This window comes from Anomaloglossus baeobatrachus, chromosome 9 (assembly GCF_048569485.1).
Source record: "Anomaloglossus baeobatrachus isolate aAnoBae1 chromosome 9, aAnoBae1.hap1, whole genome shotgun sequence".
Classification (NCBI taxonomy): Eukaryota; Metazoa; Chordata; class Amphibia; order Anura; family Aromobatidae; genus Anomaloglossus; species Anomaloglossus baeobatrachus.
In genome coordinates this window covers 211,557,575-211,565,916 of record NC_134361.1, presented here as the reverse complement: position 1 = coordinate 211,565,916, position 8,342 = coordinate 211,557,575, and the positions used below count along the sequence as shown (strand labels likewise).

Genomic DNA, 8,342 nt, shown 5'->3' with positions numbered 1-8,342 from the left:
GTGTGAAATGCAGCAAAAAAGAATGTTATTTCTTTTTTATTTTTTTTTTAAATTGAGAAAAGTTTATTCAGAGGTCATTTATTATTCAACCCCTCAAACCACCAGAATTCTGTTTGGTTCCCCTAAAGTATTAAGAAGTATTTCAGGCACAAAGAACAATGAGATTCACATGTTTGGATTAATTATCTCTTTTTCCAGCCTTTTCTGACTAATTAAGACCCTCCCCAAACTTGTGAACAGCACTCATACATGGTCAACATGGGAAAGACAAAGGAGCATTCCAAGGCCATCAGAGACAATATCGTGGAGGGTCACAAGGCTGGCAAGGGGTACAAAACCCTTTCCAAGGAGTTGGGCCTACCTGTCTCCACTGTTGGGAGCATCATCCGGAAGTGGAAGGCTTATGGAACTACTGTTAGCCTTCCACGGCCTGGACAGCCTTTGAAAGTTTCCACCCGTGCCGAGGCCAGGCTTGTCCGAAGAGTCAAGACAACAAGGAAGGAGCTCCGGGAAGATCTCATGGCAGTGGGGACATTGGTTTCAGTCAATACCATAAGTAACGTACTCCACCGCAATGGTCTCCGTTCCAGACGAGCCCGTAAGGTACCTTTACTTTCAAAGTGTCATGTCAAGGCTCGTCTACAGTTTGCTCATGATCACTTGGAGGACTCTGAGACAGACTGGTTCAAGGTTCTCTGGTCTGACGAGACCAAGATCGAGATCTTTGGTGCCAACCACACACGTGACGTTTGAAGACTGGATGGCACTGCATACGACCCCAAGAATACCATCCCTACAGTCAAGCATGGTGGTGGCAGCATCATGCTGTGGGGCAGTTTCTCAGCCAAGGGGCCTGGCCATCTAGTCCGCATCCATGGGAAGATGAATAGCACGGCCTACCTGGAGATTTTGGCCAAGAACCTCCGCTCCTCCATCAAGGTCGTCATTTCATCTTCCAACAAGACAATGACCCAAAGCACACAGCCAAGAAAACCAAGGCCTGGTTCAAGAGGGAAAAAATCAAGGTGTTGCAGTGGCCTAGTCAGTCTCCTGACCTTAACCCAATTGAAAACTTGTGGAAGGAGCTCAAGATTAAAGTCCACATGAGACACCCAAAGAACCTAGATAACTTGGAGAAGATCTGCATGGAGGAGTGGGCCAAGATAACTCCAGAGACCTGTGCCGGCCTGATCAGGTCTTATAAAAGACGATTATTAGATGTAATTGCAAACAAGGGTTATTCCACAAAATATTAAACCTAGGGGTTGAATAATAATTGACCCACACTTTTATGTTGAAAATGTATTAACATTCAACTGAGCAACATAACTTGTTGGTTTGTAAGATTTATGCATCTGTTAATAAATCCTGCTCTTGTTTGAAGTTTGCAGGCTCTAACTTATTTGCATCTTATCAAACCTGCTAAATCTGCAGGGGGTTGAAGACTACTTGTAGGCACTGTACATAGAGGAAGGAGCAGGTCCCAGCAGCACAGAGTATTTCAGGAGAGGAGAGCGCTGATCCTATAGGAGGACACAGATACATAGAGGAAAGAGCAGGTCACAGCAGCACAGAGTATTTGAGGAGATACAATAGTTTGTACGAGGGATCAAACAGTGACCTAAGGAGTAAAGGCTCATGTTGCGGTGACGTCCCCTGCAGGCAGCGATGATGATGGAGCTAATGAGCCTCCTTATTATCCGCAACTCTTAATCTTCACATTGTAACGATTTTGTGGCGACCAATCAGCGGCTCCTGCGGTTTACGTAATGGCGACTGTAACCATCATTGCTGGCAATGGGATCTCAGCCTGAGGAATGTCGGCCACTAATTCCCCCATTAAGGCTCCACGAGTGACGTCTCAATTAATCAGGGCCCTTATTTATAAGGTAGAATGAGGGTGAAGGGAACGGTCAAACGCAGCAGAACCCAGCACCGGACCCCCGGCCTCCCGACAACGCCAAGGTAAGTTCTGGGATCCGTCTCGTTACATTGTTACAGGTTCTGTGTTCGCTCACTGCAGCCCAATACCTGATTGTGTCACCTCCAGAGGTCGCCAGAAGAGCTGACAATCTACAGGACAGACACCGGGAGTGGGGTGAGGGGTGCACGAATAGTACTGATCCCGGGGTGAAGCTCGGGTGCGGAGGGGTGCAGGTACTGGGCTTATGTAGGAACATTATCAGGTCCCCGAATCTCTTCATTGTTCATTCAAATTTCAGAAATGTTCTATTTTCACATACGGGAGCGTCCGGATGCGGATTATCCCTTCTATGGGGGGGAATCGGGGGCGGCCCGTAATAATCAGAATGATCGTCAAAATTATTTTGAGACTCTTGAGAGATCGGTGATGTCGGAAAATAGTGGGGGCCGGGGGGCTCATGTCAGATCTCACATGTAATGAGCACAAGCAGATCCATAATTCATATCCATCGAGAACGCAGGAAAAATGGAACATGCCAAGCACTAAATATAGTCATAGTGGCCAGATACAACACACTGCACTGGAGGGGGTGTACATACTTATCTGGATGTTTTCCCATTTTCCAATTGACAACAGTGACCGCTATTAGAATAGTTAATAATTTTCCTCTGTTTGACACCAAACGTCAAAGATGTGGTGAATCCATAGGTTACTGCCACCATCATCATCCCCAATACAGGAGAGGTCACTCAATATGAAAGTGAAAACTATACAGTCACCACTAGAGGGAGCTCACTACATACAGATTTATACAGTCACCACTAGAGGGAGCTCACTGCATACAGATTTATACAGCCACCACTAGAGGGAGCTCACTGCATACAGATTTATACAGCCACCACTAGAGGGAGCTCACTGCATACAGATTTATACAGCCACCACTAGAGGGAGCTCACTACATACAGATCTATACAGTCACCACTAGGGGGAGCTCACTACATACAGATTTATAGAGCCACCACTAGAGGGAGCTCACTACATACAGATTTATACAGCCACCACTAGAGGGAGCTCACTACATACAGATTTATACAGTCACCACTAGAGGGAGCTCACTACATACAGATTTATACAGCCACCACTAGAGGGAGCTCACTACATACAGATTTATACAGCCACCACTAGAGGGAGCTCACTACATACAGATTTATACAGCTACCACTAGAGGGAGCTCACTACATACAGATTTATACAGCCACCACTAGAGGGAGCTCACTACATACAGATTTATACAGCCACCACTAGAGGGAGCTCACTACATACAGATTTATAGAGCCACCACTAGAGGGAGCTCACTACATACAGATTTATACAGCCACCACTAGAGGGAGCTCACTACATACAGATTTATACAGTCACCACTAGAGGGAGCTCACTACATACAGATTTATACAGCCACCACTAGAGGGAGCTCACTACATACAGATTTATACAGCTACCACTAGAGGGAGCTCACTACATACAGATTTATACAGCCACCACTAGAGGGAGCTCACTACATACAGATTTATACAGCCACCACTAGAGGGAGCTCACTACATACAGATTTATAGAGCCACCACTAGAGGGAGCTCACTACATACAGATTTATACAGCCACCACTAGAGGGAGCTCACTACATACAGATTTATACAGCCACCACTAGAGGGAGCTCACTACATACAGATTTATACAGCCACCACTAGAGGGAGCTCACTACATACAGATTTATACAGTCACCACTAGAGGGAGCTCACTACATACAGATTTATAGAGCCACCACTAGAGGGAGCTCACTACATACAGATTTATACAGCCACCACTAGAGGGAGCTCACTACATACAGATTTATACAGTCACCACTAGAGGGAGCTCACTACATACAGATTTATAGAGCCACCACGAGAGGGAGCTCACTACATACAGATTTATACAGCCACCACTAGAGGGAGCTCACTACATACAGATTTATACAGTCACCACTAGAGGAAGCTCACTACATACAGATTTATACAGCCACCACTAGAGGGAGCTCACTACATACAGATTTATACAGCCACCACTAGAGGGAGCTCACTACATACAGATTTATACAGTCACCACTAGAGGGAGCTCACTACATACAGATTTATACAGCCACCACTAGAGGGAGCTCACTACATACAGATTTATACAGCCACCACTAGAGGGAGCTCACTGCATACAGATTTATAGTCACCACTAGAGGGAGCTCACTACATACAGATTTATACAGCCACCACTAGAGGGAGCGCACTACATACAGATTTATACAGCCACCACTAGAGGGAGCTCACTACATACAGATTTATACAGCCACCACTAGAGGGAGATCACTACATACAGATTTATACAGCCACCACTAGAGGGAACTCACTACATACAGATTTATACAGTCACCACTAGAGGGAGCTCACTACATACAGATTTATACAGCCTCCACTAGAGGGAGCTCACTACATACTGATTATACAGTCACCACTAGAGGGAGCTCACTACATACATATTATACAGCCACCACTAGAGGGAGCTCACTACATACATATTATACAGCCACCACTAGAGGGAGCTCACTACATACAGATTTATACAGCCACCACTAGAGGGAGCTCACTACATACAGATTTATACAGTCACCACTAGAGGGAGCTCACTACATACAGATTTATACAGCCACCACTAGAGGGAGCTCACTGCATACAGATTTATACACCCACCACTAGAGGAAGCTCACTACATACAGATTTATACAGCCACCACTAGAGGGAGCTCACTGCATACATATTATACAGCCACCACTAGAGGGAGCTCACTACATACAGATTTATACAGTCACCACTAGAGGGAGCTCACTACATACAGATTTATACAGTCACCACTAGAGGGAGCTCACTGCTTACTGATTTATACAGCCACCACTAGAGGGAGCTCACTACATACAGATTTATACAGCCACCACTAGAGTGAGCTCACTACATACAGATTTATACAGCCACCACTAGAGGGAGCTCACTACATACAGATTTATACAGTCACCACTAGAGGGAGCTCACTGCATACAGATTTATACACCCACCACTAGAGGAAGCTCACTACATACAGATTTATACAGCCACCACTAGAGGGAGCTCACTGCATACATATTATACAGCCACCACTAGAGGGAGCTCACTACATACAGATTTATACAGTCACCACTAGAGGAAGCTCACTACATACAGATTTATACAGTCACCACTAGAGGGAGCTCACTGCTTACTGATTTATACAGCCACCACTAGAGGGAGCTCACTACATACAGATTTATACAGCCACCACTAGAGGGAGCTCACTACATACAGATTTATACAGTCACCACTAGAGGGAGCGCACTACATACAGATTTATACAGTCACCACTAGAGGGAACTCACTACATACAGATTTATACAGCCACCACTAGAGGGAACTCACTACAGACAGATTTATACAGTCACCACTAGAGGGAGCGCACTACATACAGATTTATACAGTCACCACTAGAGGGAGCTCACTACATACAGATTTATACAGCCACCACTAGAGGGAGCTCACTACATACAGATTTATACAGTCACCACTAGAGGGAGCGCACTACATACAGATTTATACATCCACCACTAGAGGCAGCTCACTACATACAGATTTATACACTCACCACTAGAGGGAGCTCACTACATACAGATTTATACAGCCACCACTAGAGGGAGCTCACTACATACAGATTTATACAGCCACCAGTAGAGGGAGTTCACTACATATAGATTTATACAGCCACCACTAGAGGGAGCTCACTACATACAGATTTATACAGCCACCACTAGAGGGAGCGCACTACATACAGATTTATACAGTCACCACTAGAGGGAGCGCACTACATACAGATTTATACAGTCACCACTAGAGGGAGCGCACTACATACAGATTTATACAGCCACCACTAGAGGGAGCTCACTACATACAGATTTATACAGCCACCACTAGAGGGAGCTCACTACATACAGATTTATACAGTCACCACTAGAGGGAGCTCACTATATACAGATTTATACAGCCACCACTAGAGGGAGCTCAGTACATACAGATTTATACAGCCACCACTAGAGGGAGCTCACTACATATAGATTTATACAGCCACCACTAGAGGGAGCTCACTACATACAGATTTATACAGTCACCACTAGAGGGAGCGCACTACATACAGATTTATACAGTCACCACTAGAGGGAGCGCACTACATACACATTTATACATCCACCACTAGAGGCAGCTCACTACATACAGATTTATACAGCCACCACTAGAGGGAGCTCACTACATATAGATTTATACAGCCACCACTAGAGGGAGCTCACTACATACAGATTTATACACTCACCACTAGAGGGAGCTCACTACATATAGATTTATACAGCCACCACTAGAGGGAGCTCACTACATACAGATTTATACAGTCACCACTAGAGGGAGCTCACTACATACAGATTTATACAGCCACCACTAGAGGGAGCTCACTACATACAGATTTATACAGCCACCACTAGAGGGAGCTCACTACATACAGATTTATACAGTCACCACTAGAGGGAGCTCACTATATACAGATTTATACAGCCACCACTAGAGGGAGCTCAGTACATACAGATTTATACAGCCACCACTAGAGGGAGCTCACTACATACAGATTTATACAGTCACCACTAGAGGGAGCTCACTATATACAGATTTATACAGCCACCACTAGAGGGAGCTCAGTACATACAGATTTATACAGCCACCACTAGGGGGAGCTCACTACATACAGATTTATACAGTCACCACTAGAGGGAGCTCACTACATACAGATTTATACAGCCACCACTAGAGGGAGCTCACTACATACAGATCTATACAGACACTACTTGAGAATCTCAGTGTGTCTTTGATTTATACAGATGCCACTAAGAGCAGATCTTTGAATAAATATTAAACATTAATAATATTAACTCCTAGTGTAGAGTGCTCCCCCCAGTGATGGCTGCAAACAGAATCTTTTCATGTTTTATTCACTGTACTAGCTTATACTTCATTCCATAGCGCTTTATCACCACTATCCCCACTGGCACTCACAATCTAAATTCTTTACCAGTTTGTCTTTGGAGCCAGGGAGGAAACCAGAGAACTGAGAGAAAACCTCCTCCAGCACAGGGAGAATATACAACCTACTTGCAGATGGTATCCTTGATGGGAATTATATCAAACACTCCAGCTCTGCAAAACAATAGTGCGAACCACTAAGCAACTGAGCTGCATATCTCTGTATACAGGGAGCTCCCCCTAGTGGTGGCTGCAGACAGGATCTTATCATGTATCTCTGTATACAGGGAGCTCCCCCTAGTGGTGGCTGCAGACAGGATCTTATCATGTATCTCTGTATACAGGGAGCTCCCCCTAGTGGTGGCTGTAGACAGGATCTTATCATGTATCTCTGTATGCAGGGAGCTCCCCCTAATGGTGGCTGCAGACAGGATCTTATCATGTATCTCTGTATACAGGGAGCTCCCCCTAGTGGTGGCTGCAGACAGGATCTTATCATGTATCTCTGTATACAGGGAGCTCCCCCTAGTGGTGGCTGCAGACAATCTTACGATGTATCTCTGTATACAGGGAGCTCCCCCTAGTGGTGGCTGCAGACAGGATATTATCATGTATCTCTGTATACAGGGAGCTTCCCCTAGTGGTGGCTGCAGACAGGATCTTATCATGTATCTCTGTATACAGGGAGCTCCCCCTAGTGGTGGCTGCAGACAGGATCTTATGTATCTCTCTATACAGGGAGCTCCCCCTAGTGGTGGCTGCAGACAGGATCTTATCATGTATCTATGTATACAGGGAGCTCCCCCTAGTGGTGGCTACAGACAATCTTACGATGTATCTCTGTATACAGGGAGCTCTCCCTAGTGGTGGCTGCAGACAGGATCTTATGTATCTCTGTATAAAGGGAGCTCCCCCTAGTGGATGGCTGCAGACAGGATCTTATCATGTATCTCTGTATACAGGGAGCTCCCCCTAGTGGTGGCTGCAGACAGGATCTTATCATGTATCTCTGTATACAGGGAGCTCCCCCTAGTGGTGGCTGCAGACAGGTTCTTATCCTGTATCTCTGTATACAGGGAGCTCCCCCTAGTGGAGGCTGCAGACAGGATCTTATCATGTATCTCTGTATACAGGCAGCTCCCCCTAGTGGTGGCTGCAGACAGGATCTTACGATGTATCTCTGTATACAGGGAGCTCCCCCTAGTGGTGGCTGCAGACAGAATCTTATCATGTATCTCTGTATACAGGGAGCTCCCCCTAGTGGTGAC

General features: G+C 45.5%; 1 protein-coding gene across 1 annotated transcript in view; it reads left to right on the top strand.

Moving 5' to 3' along the window:
- Nucleotides 1-1,925: 1,925 nt before the first annotated feature.
- Nucleotides 1,926-8,342, top strand: part of QRFP (pyroglutamylated RFamide peptide) — a 16,888-nt gene continuing 10,471 nt past the window's right edge. Inside the window, exon 1 of the mRNA XM_075322916.1 lies at nucleotides 1,926-1,965. The gene's annotated coding sequence lies outside the window, so the exon portion shown is untranslated. The remainder of the gene's footprint in view (nucleotides 1,966-8,342) is intronic.